Genomic DNA, 15,574 nt, shown 5'->3' on the forward strand with positions numbered 1-15,574 from the left:
AGAAGAACAAAAAAACCCCAAAGCTAGCAGAAGGAAAGAAATCATAAAAATCAGATCAGAAATAAATGAAAAAGAAATGAAGGAAACAATAGCAAAGATCAATAAAACTAAAAGCTGGTTCTTTGAGAAGATAAACAAAATAGATAAACCACTAGCCAGACTCATCAAGAAAAAAAGGGAGAAGACTCAAATCAATAGAATTAGAAATGAAAAAGGAGAGGTAACAACTGACACTGCAGAAATACAAAAGATCATGAGAGATTACTACAAGCAACTCTATGCCAATAAAATGGACAATCTGGAAGAAATGGACAAATTCTTAGAAATGCACAACCTGCCAAGACTGAATCAGGAAGAAACAGAAAATATGAACAGACCAATCACAAGCACTGAAATTGAAACTGTGATTAAAAATCTTCCAACAAACAAAAGCCCAGAACCAGATGGCTTCACAGGCGAATTCTATCAAACATTTAGAGAAGAGCTAACACCTATACTTCTCAAACTCTTCCAAAATATGGCAGAGGGAGGAACACTCCCAAATCCCTTCTACGAGGCCACCATCACCTTGATACCAAAACCAGACAAGGATGTCACAAAGAAAGAAAACTACAGGCCAATATCACTGATGATCATAGATGCAAAAATTCCTCAACAAAATACTAGCAAACAGAATCCAACAGCACATTAAAAGGATCATACACCATGATCAAGTGGGGTTTATTCCAGGAATGCAAGGATTCTTCAACATACGCAAATCTATCAATGTGATAAACCTTATTAACAAATTGAAGGAGAAAAACCATATGATCATCTCAATAGATGCAGAGAAAGCTTTTGACAAAATTCAACACCCATTTATGATAAAAACCCTGCAGAAAGTAGGCATAGAGGGAACTTTCCTCAACATAATAAAGGCCATATTTGACAAGCCCACAGCAAACATCATCCTCAATGGTGAAAAACTGAAAGCATTTCTATTAAGATCAGGAACAAGACAAGGTTGCCCACTCTCACCACTCTTATTCAACATAGTTTTGGAAGTTTTAGCCACAGCAATCAGAGAAGAAAAGGAAATAAAAGGAATCCAAATCGGAAAAGAAGAAGTAAATCTGTCACTGTTTGCAGATGACATGATCCTATACATAGAGAATCCTAAAGATGCTACCAGAAAACTACTAGAGCTAATCAATGAATTTGGTAAAGTGGCAGGATACAAAATTAATGCACAGAAATCTCTGGCATTCCTATATACTAATGATGAAAAATCTGAAAGTGAAATCAAGAAAACACTCCCATTTACCATTGCAACAAAAAGAATAAAATATCTAGGAATAAACCTACCTAAGGAGAAAAAAGACCTGTATGCAGAAAATTATAAGACACTGATGAAAGAAATTAAAGATGATACAAATAGATGGAGAGACATACCATGTTCTTGGATTGGAAGAATCAACATTGTGAAAGTGACTCTACTACTCAAAGCAATCTATAGATTCAATGCAATCCCTATCAAACTACCAATGGCATTTTACACAGAACTAGAACAAAAAATTTTGCAATTTGTATGGAAACACAAAAGACCCCGAATAGCCAAAGCAATCTTGAGAACGAAAAAAGGAGTGGAGGAATCAGGCTCCCTGACTTCAGACTATACTACAAAGCTACAGTTATCAAGATGGTATGGTACTGGCACAAAAACAGAAAGATAGATCAATGGAACAGGATAGAAAGCCCAGAGATAAACCCACGCACATATGGACACCTTATCTTTGATAAAGGTGGCAGGAATGTACAGTGGAGAAAGGACAGCCTCTTCAATAAGTGGTGCTGGGAAAACTGGACAGGTACATGTAAAAGTATGAGATTAGATCACTCCCTAACACCATACACAAAAATAAGCTCAAAATGGATTAAAGACCTAAATGTAAGGCCAGAAACTATCAAACTCTTAGAGGAAAACATAGGCAGAACACTCTATGACATAAATCACAGCAAGATCCTTTCTGACCCACATCCTAGAGTAATGGAAATAAAAACAAAAATAAACAAATGGGACCTAATGCAACTTCAAAGCTTTTGCACAGCAAAAGAAACCATAAACAAGACCAAAAGACAACCCTCAGAATGGGAGAAAATATTTGCAAATGAAGCAACCGACAAAGGATTAATCTCCAAAATTTACAAGCAGCTCATGCAGCTCAATAACAAAAAAACAAACAACCCAATCCAAAAATGGGCAGAAGACCTAAATAGACATTTTTCCAAAGAAGATATACAGACTGCCAACAAACACATGAAAGAATGCTCAACATCATTAATCATTAGAGAAATGCAGATCAAAACTACAATGAGATATCATCTCACAGTAGTCAGAATAACTATCATCAAAAAATCTAGAAACAATAAATGCTGGAGAGAGTGTGGAGAAAAGGGAACACTCTTGCACTGCTGTTGGGAATGTGAATTGGTTCAGCCACTGTGGAGAACAGTATGGAGGTTCCTTAAAAAACTACAAATAGAACTACCATATGACCCAGCAATCCCACTACTGGGCATATACCCTGAGAAAACCAAAATTCAAAAAGAGTAATGTACCAAAATGTTCATTGCAGTTCTATTTACAATAGCCCAGAGATGGAAACAACCTAAGTGCCCATCATCGGATGAATGGATAAAGAAGATGTGGCACATATATACAATAGAATATTACTCAGCCATAAAAAGAAACAAAATGGAGCTATTTGTAATGAGGTGGATAGACCTAGAGTCTGTCATACAGAGCGAAGTAAGTCAGAAAGAAAAAGACAAATACCGTATGCTAACACATATATATGGAATTTAAGGGAAAAAAAATGTCATAAAGAACCTAGGGGTAAGGCAGGAATAAAGACGCAGACCTACTAGAGAACGGACTTGAGGTTATGGGGAGGGGGAAGGGTGAGCTGTGACAGGGCGAGAGAGAGTCATGGACATATACACACTAACAAACGTAGTAAGGTAGATAGCTAGTGGGAAGCAGCCGCATGGCACAGGGATATTGGCTCGGTGCTTTGTGACAGCCTGGAGGGGTGGGATAGGGAGGGTGGGAGGGAGGGAAACGCAAGAGGGAAGACATATGGGAACATATGTATATGTATAACTGATTCACTTTGTTATAAAGCAGAAACTAACACACCATTGTAAAGCAATTATACCCCAATAAAGATGTTAAACAAAACAAAACAAAACAAACAAACAAACAAAAAACTAACCATGCCTCTCACCTTCTGAGATGGTTCACACTGTCTGTGGAGTGTGTTTCTAAATAAATCCAATTCTTACCTAAACACAACAAACAAACAAAAACAACAAACAAGCAAAAAATATTTGTAACTGAATCACTTTTTTGTACACCTGAAACTAACACAATCAAGTATACTTGAAGTAAAAAAGGAAAAAAGAAATTAAAGAAAAAACAACAAAAAACTTTGTCCTGAGGAAATAGGGTAGAGATGCCATTACAGAGCTGTAAGAGAGTATAGTAGTTTAGTTTTGGAAACCTTAAGGTTTTGGTGAATATTGTATATTTTGCTGATATATACAAAATATATTGTATATTTTGCTGATAGTTTGCTCAGCCATAAAAAAGAACGAAATTGGGTCATTTGTTGAGACGTGGATGTATCTAGAGACTGTCATACAGAGTGAAGTAAGTCAGAAAGAGAAAAAACAAATATCGTATATTAACACATGTATGTATAATAACACATATTAACCTAGAAAAATGGTACAGATGAACCGGTTTGCAGGGCAGAAGTTGAGACACAGATGTAGAGAACAAACGTATGGGCAACAAGGGGGGAAAGCTGCGGGGCGGTGGGGATGGTGGTGTGCTGAATTGGGCAATTGGGATTGACATGTATACACTGATGTGTATAAAATTGATGACTAATATGAACCTGCTGTATAAAAAAATAAATAAAATAAAATTTTTTAAAAAAGAGATAGTTTGTAGGAATTTTGAGATACATGTCGATTAGAACTATACATTTGGAAGTCATCAACAAATGTGTAACCAAGCAGGAACCTTTGGGCCCTTTCTGGTACAGACCTCCCCTGCCCCCATGTCCTCTTCCTGCCTCCCATTTGTAGAAAACCTTTAGTCTCCCAGGTCTCCCCTGAATCACAAAAGGCTGGTTCAAGAATTTCTGATTGAAAGATTGTGAATATGTAATAACAAAAAATGGCAGTTGGGCCAGGAGAACTGGTAACAACTTAAACAATAGATCAGCCATATAACTGAGTCACAGAATCTTTATTTTCTCCCTGAAGGACATAGATAACAGAGTATGATGCACATTCCCAAGTTGTTTTCCAGATAATGAACCCCCTACCAGATGAATAAAAGCTAACTGCATGATCTCCACCAGCATATAGCCTCCAGACCAGCTGAACCTGAGGATTAATGATGTTAACCCCTATGACAGAACACTGTGACTTCACCATCAACCAGTTAAAGAACTGTGCATGAGCTGATCATGTACCCTGCGACTCTCTCCCTCACCTTGTCTTTAAAAACGCTTCCCTGGGGCTTCCCTGGTGGCGCAGTGGTTGAGAGTCTGCCTGCCTCATGCAGGGGATATGGGTTCGTGCCCCGGTCCAGAAAGATCCCACGTGCCACGGAGCGGCTAGGCCTGTGAGCCATGGACACTGAGCCTGCGCGTCCGGAGCCTGTTGCTCTGCAACGGGAGAGGCCACAACAGTGAGAGGCCCGCGTACCACAAAAAACAAAAAACAAAACAAAAAAAACGCTTCCCTGAAATCCATTGGGGTGTTCAGATCTTTTGAGTATGAGCATCCCATACTCCTTGCTTGGTCCTTGCAATATACCTTTCTGCTCCAAACATTTCAGTTTGTTTGGCATCACTGTGTGTTGTGCATAGGAACTTGGATTTGACAACAAAATGGATAGAATTTAAGTCCTTGCTATTGGATAGGATTGCCCAGGGAGTTAGTGTAGATGGAAAAGAAAAGAAGTCTTAAGAGCTGATCTCTGGGGCACTCTAACATTAGGAGATGTGGGAGAAGAGAAGGAAGAAGCATAGGAGACTGAGGTGGAGTTAGGCAAAAAGAAAGCCAGAACAGGGTGGAATTCTGGAAGCCCCATGAGCAAAGTATATCGAGGAGGAGGGAGTGATGAACTGGATAAAACGCTGCTGATAATTCAGGTATCAAGAAGTATCATGCGGCCACTGATGGCCTTAACAAAAGCAGCTTTGGTGAAATGATTGGCAAAATCCTCAGAGAAGAAAGATGAAAAAATGGATGCAGTTGAAATGGGGCAGTTGCTGGAAGGTATATGGAATCAACATGTTTGTATGCTGGTGGAAATGATGCATGAAAATGGGGATGCTGAAGGAGAAAGGGGGAAGAATTGTTGAAGTGAGAGGGGATTTGATCTACTCACAAGCAGGGAGTGTCCACAAGGACAGTTCATCTATTGTAAAGAGGGGGAATACTGAGTATATGAACAAAGATGCCAGGAGGTGGGTAGATGTGGTTGGTGGTGGGAATTTATAGAAGTTCTCATCAGATCACTTCAGTTTTGATTTTGTGCAGTAAGTATGACAAAGCAAGAGAGGGGCAAAGGATTTGAGCATGCCGTGTAAGCATGGCAGTGATCATAAACTTTGACAATGGAATTTAAGCAATTTTTACCGTATGATGTAATTTTATCTTGCAATGGTAAGGGAGAAAGAGAGGATATAGAAGCAGAGGTCTGAGAGAATACGGCTGCCAAAAATAGTGCAGAGAATGTGAGTAAAGAGAGAAGAGGCTCAAAAGAGTCCAGATTCTGACCTGTGAGTACTTCCTAGAGAGAACTCAGAATTGGATTTGATATGTTGGTAGATTGTTAGAAATGACACGCAATAAATCATACCTCTTTGTTTCTGTACCCTTTACAATATGTCTTTGCTATGTGCTATGGAGTCTATTTCCCACCTCTTAAATCTGTGTTGTTTTGTGAATTGCCCTGACCAATAGAATATAGAAGTGGTGTCTGGGACGTCTGAGCCCATGTCTTGAGGCTCTGTAGCTATGCTGTCATAGCTAGGTTAGAGAGAAGCCAGGTACCACAGAAAGAAGTTCAGGCTATCCTGCTGGAGCCACATGGAGAGAAAGGCCCTAGAGCAGTGCTTTCTAACAGAAATTTCTGCTATGATGGAAATACTCTATATTGTCCCATGTGGCATCCACTAGCCACACATAACTACTGAGTACTTGAAGTGTGACTTGTAATTCAGAAACTACATTTTTAATTTTAAAACATTTTGATTAATATAATTTTTGATGTAAATAGCCACATGTGGATAGTGCTTACCATATTAGACAGTGCAGCCCTAGAGGAAAGAGACTACACAAAGAGAGAAGCCCCAGGGAAGAGAACTGAGCTGTCCCATTGACTGCTAGCACAAAGGTACCAGATGTGTGAGGCCTCCATCCCTATGTGAATTTATCCAGCCCATGTAGAACAAAGATAAGATGCCCCTTCTGAGCCCTGTCCAAATTCCTGACCTATAGAATCATTGAGCAATAGGATTGTTTAAGCCATTAGATTTGAGGTAGTTTGTTATGTAGCAATAGGTAACTGATATAGACATGGTGGCAAAAAAGTCCTGCCATCCTATGAGGACCTGTCTGGGGTAGCCAGCTGGCCTTTTTTTTTTTTTTTTTTTTTTTTTTTTGCGGTACGCGGGCCTCTCACTGCTGTGGCCTCTCCCATTGCAGAGCACAGGATCCGGACGCGCAGGCTCAGCGGCCACGGCTCACAGGCCCAGCCACTCCGCGGCATGTGGGATCTTCCCGGACCGGGGCACAAACCCGTGTCCCCTGCATCGGCAGGCGGACTCTCAACCACTGCGCCACCAGGGAAGCCCCAGCTGGCCTTTTTTATGTGACACCTTAATGCCATGTGCTTTTCCATTCAAACTATGACACTGTTTATTCTGCAGAAGTGTGGACTGCACCTAGGCCCAGCTAAATAAATTGAGGCACTCAAAGTAGAAAGAACCATTTTCATTTATTAAGCATTAGGGTCTTCATGTGCAAGCTTCTCACCCCTGTTCAGAGAGATCTCTATGATACAACGGAAGTTTATAACAAGGAAATCTGGGCCCCAGCCACTGGATTTGAGTGTCTATTCTTTGGACTCAACAAAACTTGTAAGTCCAGACCCCTCTTACTTCCCATAATATATCCTTCTGCCTTTTTTCCCCCACTCAAAGACATAGATTGTCATAATTCCTGGCCATATGTAAGTGTAGCCCACTTAAGGCTAGAGATGTTGGCTGAGCAGAACAGGGTTGAGGAATGACAACTTACAGCAGCTGCTGATCGAACTCTTCTTATACAATCACTAGTTTCTATCCTTCAGCCCTCCCCTTACTACTGAGGTCCTGACTGCATTTTATCATCAGTATTCCTGGTCACATGGAATTTATACTACTTGCCTCTGCTTTCGTTTACTCCCCTGATGCTGCATTAATTACATTTGCAAGATCGAGGTGGACTCAAATTATTAATGAGAGGGATCATTATACATAAGTGCAATTTTTCATGACTGACCATCCTCATTTTGTATTTCTAAATATCAATAAGCTGACCTCTGCACATTTTCTTAAGTCTGTGTTATTTCGGTGAGGGGGAAACTGAATGCTTGGGGAACTGGTGAGAAATGGTAATCTTAATTTACCAGGTGAAAAAATATTAAAATAGTACTCTGCATGATATATGAGAGTCTGTCAACATGACATGTTACATAGGGCTGAATACATATACCAGGGTGGGAAACGAATGAGAAAAAACTTTTTGAATTGTGTTCAAAGATTTATACATTCTTCTACATTTCAGTTTGTGAAAATAAAACATTCAATAGATTTGAAATTCCTTGTAGACTTCTAAGAGCTCTCACCCATTTTATGACTGCTTTAGGTTCTGTAATCTGGTTGTCTGACCCTCTGCTCATGTGTATACAGGAGATCTGGGCTTCATTCTCCATCTGGCATCAGCCACAGGAGCCACTGTTGAACTTGAGAGATGTGGGCCAAGGAGAAAAAGGGAATTCTCATCCGGGCAGAGCAGATGTGGAAGCCAAAGAACTTACTAAGGCACAAGGCCCTGAAAGAGAGAGTGCAAAACAAAAATGGGGCCAAACTGAAAGTGTTTATCAATAGAGATCAGGCAAAACAAATCTGGAGGGACTTGCCGAAGCAGCAGAATACTTAGTGAGTCCAAGGAGAATAGGGAACACATCTGATTTTCTTGCTATTGTACCCTCAAGCCTAGTATACTGATGACACACATTAGGAACTCAAGAAATGGTTGTTAAATGAATAAATTAATAAATGAGATACCCATGGTTGAGCCTAAGAGGGAATGGTTAGGGCCAAGTCAAAGCTAAACTGTGTATTAGGCAAAGTTTTACTTTGTCCCATCAATTCCCTCTGCCAAGGTAGATTTGGGTACTTTTCAGATTTAAAATTTTATCTCTAATTGTAGAATGTAAGCCTGTGGTAGCATGTTGGAGAGTTAGGGGAAGATGGCTTCTGCTGAAATCAAACATGAAAAAAGAGAGGAGACAAAAGACATTTATCGAACATCTCCTATTGCCAAGCATGTCACCTGCATTATTTGATCTAATTTTCACAACAACATTTTGTGGGAGGTACAACTATTATCTCAATTTTGCCAATAAAAAACCTGGGGGCACAGAATGTTTAAGTAACTTGCTCAAGCTTATACAGCTTTTAAACCACTCTGTGGTGGATCTGAGATATAAACCCAGACCTGCCTGACTTGAGAGCTGGGCTCTCAATCTCTACCCCAGTATGTTTCCAAGCCTGCTTACTGATAAGAATATTTTGCAGTGCTTGTTAAAAATATTAGTTCCTAGGACCCGAATCTATTAGACTTACTAACTGAAAATCCCTACGAGTAAGGTCCTGGATTCAGTATTTTTAACAGACTCCCAGATATGTTTTTCGAAGCAAGTTTAAGCAATACTGCCTGACACATATATTCCTGGGTAGACATCCCATAAAAATAATTATTGGTTAGAGCTTCAATACTTCATTTATCAAGGGAAGAAATTTAGATGCTTTGAACTACCGAATAATTCTCTTTGTGAAAATTCCTAGAAACAAGAGTGCTCATTAATTTGTGCTTGTAAGAGAAGTGTGAATTGTATTTAAATGGAAGAATATTGTGGTATATTTTATTCCTTCAGGAATAGATACAAGGTGAATACTATTTGTAAAAGAAAAAATTTACTGATTTGTTGAAAGTTTGTTTAAAAAAGAGCTATAGCTTGAATTCCAATTAATGTTTCATAGCATAAAAGTGTGGTTAATCTCTAAAAGGAAAAAATTAAGCTAATTGGATTTTTAAATCTGAAAAGGCCCCAGAGAAAGGCTTTTCTTGATTGAAAATTTTAAACTAATTTTGCACCATATGTTTTGGTCAAGCTTAGGTAAGGGTAAATAACTTCCCATGGAAGATTCACTAATGACTACTAGAGCAAAATCAGTTTAAACAAGCCCTGAACTTGGAAGAAATGCAAAAATATTTATCAGGTCCAGTGATATCTAACACTGTAAATACTAGGATGATCTGTTCAATATTTATGCTTAAATTCTATTTTAAGATAGGTCCCACAAATTTCTTAAGTTTTTCATGAATTTTAAGTTTGCTATCTTGGGATTAGTTTCATTAAGCTTTATAGAAGTCTTCAGAATTGCAAAATTTAATAAGTGCAAAAAAACTTTATCCTGGAAACATGGGTTTTATAAACATAAATAAAAATAATTAAAATAACCTGAAGTTTGATTAATTAATGTTCATTAGGTAGATTGGTTTAGTGCCACATTGCCTAAAAATTCGATATTTTGTAGTTTCAAAAACCTCAAAACACTTTATAAACATTATTTTGAAACTCCATATTCATAGTGAAAAGAATAATTACTTTTTAGGATTATTATTTTCTTTGAAAAATACACATATAAATCTATTAAAATCTGTATATTGGCTAAATTGCTACAAATAGTTTGTGGCCTCTTCCGTTGTGGAGCACAGCCTCCGGACGCACAGGCTCAGTGGCCATGGCTCACGGGCCTAGCCGTTCCGTGGCATGTGGGATCTTCCCGGACCGGGGCACGAACCTATGTCCCCTGCATCGGTAGGCAGACTCTCAACCACTGCGCCACCAGGGAAGCCCTACAAATAGTTTTTGACAAAACATATTTGTAACATACTGTAACTGCATAAGAGCCTGTAGCACAATATCAACTCTTAGTTACTTAGTGGTTGGAAAGGGGACAAACTGCTAGTTTAAATGGGTTTTGCAACTTATTTTCTGTGAATATGGAGATTAAATTTTGTCATTAAGGGGCTTTTCTCCTGTAGTGGAGAGAAAGGGACAAATTCAGGCAGTTCAGAATTTAGGGAAAGAACTTCAAATGCCAATGCATCAGACCGAGATTATTAACATTTCTGTTTAATTGACTTGAGAGGAAAGCTAGCAAGTGTTAAAATGTTCACCAAGAGAGGAGACTTCTCCTTTGAGGGGAGCATCCCCAACAACCTGGTAACAGGTAAATTCCCTACAATATCCTTACATTTTAAATTAACTTTGTTAAAGGCTTCTGTCTAGGGGGATTAAAGAGAAGGTGATGAGTCAATATTTGATGGCAAAGTAAACTACAGAAATCTGAAGCACATGGAGAATTGGAGGTAATAAAGGTTAAGTCTGGAGCAATAAGGTGGGACCAAGGATTTGCTAAGAGAGCCTAAGAAATTCAGAGAAAGTAACTAGGTTTATGCAAGCATGTGGGATAGGGACAGTTGATTTTTTTAAGGGTTGGGTTTTCAAAGATGAACTCTGTTTCAACCTGAGCAGTAGTCCAGAAGAGGGCTTGGGCTCCAAGGTTGTTTAGTAAATCACAACTCATTGCATGGGAAAACCAGAAACATGATAGCAAGTGGGCCTGTCCAGAAAGAGGAAAAATTATACGAACTGGAATTAAGAGAGCAAATGTCCAACGTAAACATTTTAAAAGTCTTTTTATGGTACGGCTTAGTCTCTCAGACTCTGGACCCCTTCACTAGCTTCCCCCGAGCATTTGGACACATGAGGTAGGAACAAGGCTTATACCCTGGCAGCTGGCTGATTCTTGTGAGGCTGATGTCCAGTGAAGCAGGGTTGGACAGTGCCTGACCCTGTACCTTCAGCTAGCTTCTACTGCTTTCATTTGTGGCTCATGGACATTTAGTCTGTTCTTTGTTAGTTCAGTCAGAACCTCGAGGTCTCTCCCCACCTATGACTCATTTGAGATCTAGCTGTATTCTATTTGTTCAGACCAGGATGTCCACCTTGAAGTCTATGTTGCTGGATATGTCATCATAGCTACAGAGCCCCTTCTGACAGTAACCCGCCACCACCACTACTCTCTCAGGAATTCTGAGACTCATTAGAGCTACTCAGAGCATCTGGGGAAGGGGGTGGCAAGAAAATGAAAGCTTTAGCATCCACCTTTTTCTACCTTTTTTATTTCTAATAACAATAAATACAAACAGAATATATATATTCTTTTCTGAGATACACTTTAATACATTAATAATTATTTTATATAATTGAAATGTTTTACTACATGTTAATATGGTTAACATGGACCTGCAAAAATGCTGATTTTATGTCTCACAGCATATGGCAAAAGCCCATATTCTACTAACAGGAAATGAAGTAAATCACTTAAGTATGCAATGTAAGTAGCTTTGAACAGTCTCCCCAAGTGGGAAAAAAGTCACTAAGAGCTATTATGCTCTTGTAGGAGAAATGGGTGTTGCATGTTTACTAATGAAACTTTCAGTCATTGTCTTATCTATTATTGCATTTGGAAGGAAACACAGAATTAAATATTATAATTAAAATTCAGAGAATAATCTCAAGCACTAAAAAATTAAGGAAATAAATTATTTTAAAGTATAATTTCACTTTCAAGAACCAAATATACATATACTATACGACAATACAACCAACTATACATGTTCTCCAAATGAGGGCAATGTGCTGTGTAATGCAATTTCATTCTCAAATAAAAAATACTTCATTATTAACTTTTCCATATACTAACAAAAATTAATATACAACATATACTAACAAAAAGTTGTATAAATTACCTAGCCCAGACTTTGAACATGAGCAAGATATCAAATACTACAAAAAGAATTAACACATACATTAGTAGATAACTAAAGTACAATGTGAAGAATTCTTAAATGTAAAATCCTAATGTAAATTAATTTCTTTTGTACATGAAAATAAATTGCAAAATATACATTTATATCGAATCCATTCAATAACAATATAACTATAATAAATTTTGCTTCATATATTGGCTTAATAGAATGTTAGTTTATTAAATGCCTTATTATATGCAAGCACTGTGCTAATTGCTAGGTCCAGAAATGATAAATATATGTCCCTATTCCTAAGAGTTTCCAATTAAGTAAGGAAGTCAGACATGTAAAGAAATATTTACACCACAATGTGATACTCAGAGAATGTACTCGGAGTTATTCCAGCAACCTTGTTACCCTTGGAACCAATAGCATAATTTGTTGAGCTAGTTAGATATGACTGAGAGTGTTGTCAAAGTTAATGAGATGAATAAAGCTAACTGACCTATAGAGTTATTTAATAATGGCATTGTTTTATGGAATTATCATGCTCTATCCAACTGAACAATCAGCACAGATGAATCTCCAAACTTAGATTGTTATCATAATGTTTTTTTCATTTGTGAGCAAATTGTTTTTATTCATTTGTGAGCAAATTGTCCCTTCATTAACTACGAAGGATGTGACTGCTTTGGTTTCTATTTTTTGTATACTTTTTAGGGTCTCTTTCAGAAACGCTTTTAAAATTCTGAAAACCATATCCAATGACAAATGATCAAAAGACACTAAAATTTGGCTTTAGAATTCCTCTCTCAGAAAGTATATGTTTGCGATTATGTTGACAGGGGGTAGAAGGAGAGAGATACAGCAAGGCTCTAGCCGATATTGGATTTATAAGAGCTAGAGAACTGGTTAAGGGAATGAGATGATTGCATTATCAAGAGATTCTGCAATGCTGGTTATGCTCAACACACCAAAAAAGCAATAGAGCTAGGATAGATTCTCTGAGGCAACTGTACAAGGTGAAGGCATGTAATCCTGGCCATTGTGGCAAGTTTTAAAGTGTTAAGCATTTGAACAAGAAGGAAAGTGAGGACTTGATTTTAGAGGAATGGAAGACATGCTGTTTCCAATACTTGGAGACAGCAACCTAGGACCAGGGATTGAAAGTTATTACAGGTAGACAGAGTTGCTTTCAATGGTAGGAAGAACTTTCTAACAGAACTGTTCAAAAATGGAGGTAGTGAGCTCTTTACCCTGAAAGAACTGAATTAGATTTTGAAAAAAAAATCATCTGTCAAGGGTATTTTAGAATTTAGAGGGGCTTTCTATACAAGGTTGGAAACTGTATTAGATTCTAAGGTTATTTTCAAGTTTGAATATGAATCTATGATTTAGAAAAGTTATCTTTTGATTAGTGTGTAATATCATACTGTGATTAAATTCCCTATTTATAGATTAAATTTGATTAAGCATCATAGTGCCATCAAATATAATTTATAAACATATATAGATTTTTAAGATGTAAAGATATTCTTTCAAATCACATAATCTTTAATTAGAATCATTACATTTAGCTATATAGCTCCATTTGCAGTGAAATAAGAACAATTCAGGAGAAATTTAGGTACTGGTCTTTCAGCTTCTATTCACTATAAAACAAATGTGCACTTACAGTAGACAGAAGGAAAAATCCCTATTAGCAGCTCACTATAAATGTCAGCACCCTTTACAGACTTCTTCCTGAGTGATTAAAAAAAAAGAACAAGTTTCCTTCAACAAGAATGCTCCTAAAATGATGTAATTTTAAGATTCATGTCTTATTGAAATCTTGAGTATGCAGAATCATTGAAATCAAGTTACTCAGAATGCCTAAACGCTAAATAAACTGAAGGAGGAAGAAATTAGTCAAGAGTCAGAAAACTATTAAGATCAAAATGTGTAAATAGAATGTAGAAATCTTTGGTTGTATACTCCTGTGTAGGAATTTATTTGGGCTAATCATCTATCTGCCATATGCCACAGTCTTTGATAACTAGTCTTATTATAAATATGGCTTTATAAAGTGGAGTAAAATTGTTTCTTATGTTGAACAGAAATCTCCTTCCTTATAAATTTCAGCTTTTGTTTTTAGGTTGCTCTCAAGAGCTGCCCATTGGAAGACATTTTTGAGTCTTAACACATTTAATTCTAGACATACGAGTTTCCAAACATTGGATCCAATTAAACTGAGAATGATGATCTAAAAGTAATATCATGTATTCAACAATATGTTTAATCATTACATTTATTGCTTCCAAATCTCAAAAGGTAAACAGATGTCTCCCTCTATACTTGACTCTGATTTTCAAATCATATGCCTTGAGCTAGGTACCCTGTACATGTATTCAATTGCTCTTCTTGGTATCTGGGAAAAATTGAATCATGTTACAGGATGTGGTTGCTCTCAAATAATATTCTAGCTTTCAAGGGTAACATATAATGAATACTGCTGTGATAAAGACCTCTTTCCCTCCCCACACCAGAGTTGAGTGTTATGGGAATGCAGTAAATTTTGATTAGGCAAATATTCTTCATACTGCTTAGTCTCACAGGCAATAGATGAACAAAAGGTGCTCCACATTGTAAATCAAGTTTGAAGATTGCTCTAAAAATGTTCATTAACTTTGATCTCGTATAAATGTTGAATTTAACCTTTTTTATATTTAATAGTGACACATACCTACTTTCAATTTTAGAAGACATTACAATATTGGAAATTTTTTGCATGCATAAGCCAAATGTAGTGGACCCAGACAAATGATAAAGGATTTAGAAATGTTAATTAGAATTTTTCCACAAGAATGAAAGCAATCTGGATAATGAGCATAATTATTTTGTATCTTACACTGCAGCACTGGCTGAAGGATGATAATGAAAGGGAAGCAGACTTTAAAGAAAAAAAAAAAAAGACTAAGGGAAGAAGTCATAAAGGGATATTATTTCCTAACCTTACAGACAGGAAAGACGGCTCCTTCTGGGTACTGAGAATAGACTTGAGAGAGCACTGAGATTTGCATGTCAGAAATCCAGAATGGAGGGTAAGGCCAGAATAATATATATGGTTCTTAGTGAAGCTGCAGTGATTGGCAAGATCGGAAAGATATCAATAATACCAGTTCAGTCACTGACAATGTGTGTATGTGATTCGGTTCCTTGAGGATTTTGAACACCCAGAACCATTTTCAACAACCATTTGATAGATCAAATGAAACTGTTACCTTTACCAGATGATGCAAAATTAGAGAGAACAAGATCAATTATTAACAGAGCCAAGCCCAGCACAGATTGCTATGGTGCCAAGGAAAAAGAACAGTAA

This window comes from Lagenorhynchus albirostris, chromosome 9 (assembly GCF_949774975.1).
Source record: "Lagenorhynchus albirostris chromosome 9, mLagAlb1.1, whole genome shotgun sequence".
NCBI classification, from domain to species: Eukaryota; Metazoa; Chordata; class Mammalia; order Artiodactyla; family Delphinidae; genus Lagenorhynchus; species Lagenorhynchus albirostris.